This window comes from Vombatus ursinus, unplaced genomic scaffold, assembly GCF_900497805.2.
Source record: "Vombatus ursinus unplaced genomic scaffold, bare-nosed wombat genome assembly UNPS02009918.1, whole genome shotgun sequence".
Lineage (NCBI taxonomy): Eukaryota > Metazoa > Chordata > Mammalia > Diprotodontia > Vombatidae > Vombatus > Vombatus ursinus.
This window is the reverse complement of record NW_020949696.1, coordinates 1,076,814-1,077,846: the sequence shown is the minus strand read 5'-3', so window position 1 is coordinate 1,077,846 and position 1,033 is coordinate 1,076,814.

Below are 1,033 nucleotides of genomic sequence, written 5' to 3'. Positions count from 1 at the left end.
AACAAATAATTAAGCAAAAACATCTAGCTCAATAACTGCATCTGACAATGTATATAGTATTCTATCCCTGTGGTTCACCACCTCTGCCATGATGAAGGAGGCATGTGTCATTATCTGTTTTCCTGACCTTTACTATCAGATCTATTAATTTTTTTTTTTGGTGAGGCAGTTGGGGTTAAGTGACTTGCCCAGGGTCATACAGCTAGTGAGTATCATGTGTCTGAGGCCAGATTTGAACTCAAGTCCTCCTGACTTCAGGGCTGGTGCTCTATCCACTGCATCATCTAGCTGTCCCTCACCATTTAGCTGCCCCCATTTTCTTTCAATATATTTTTATTGCTATCTTTTGTTTACATATCATCGATATTTCCCAGTATATCTTCCCCTCCTCCCTTCTGCTCCCCCCAAGCTATTCCTTAGAGTGAAGAATAAAAAAGAGAGAAGGGGAGAAATATTCGTTTGATACCTACTATGTGCCGGGCACTATGTTAAGTACTTCACAATTATTATCTCATTTGATCCTCACAACAACCCTAAGAGGAAAGTGCTGTTATTATCCCCCTTTTATAGATGAAGAAACTAAGACAGGCAGAAGTGAAGAGACTTTCCCAGGGTCACACAGCTAGGAAGTGTTAGAGACAGAATTTGAACTCAGATCTATTCTGACTCCATACCCTGTGCTGTATCCACTGAGCCTCATTGGCTCTGGGCAGGGAAAAAAAACAGTTTAGCAAAACTGACCAACTCATCAAAAAAGTCTGACATTATATCCTGTGTTCCTTCTGTGAAGCAGCAGGAAGGGGCCTCTGAGAGACATTCTCACATTTCTTCCCAAGGGCCATGCTTGGACATTATATTTTCACAGCATTCACCTTCAGTTTTTATGTCTATGCTTTAAATTATTTTTTCAATTATTAAACTTTTTTTTGTCCTTTCCACTTTCCCCCTCCCCTACAGGAAAGACAGGGGGAGAGAGAGAGAGAGAAAAGGAGAAGGAGAAGGAGAAGGAGAAGGAGAAGGAGAAGGAGAAGGA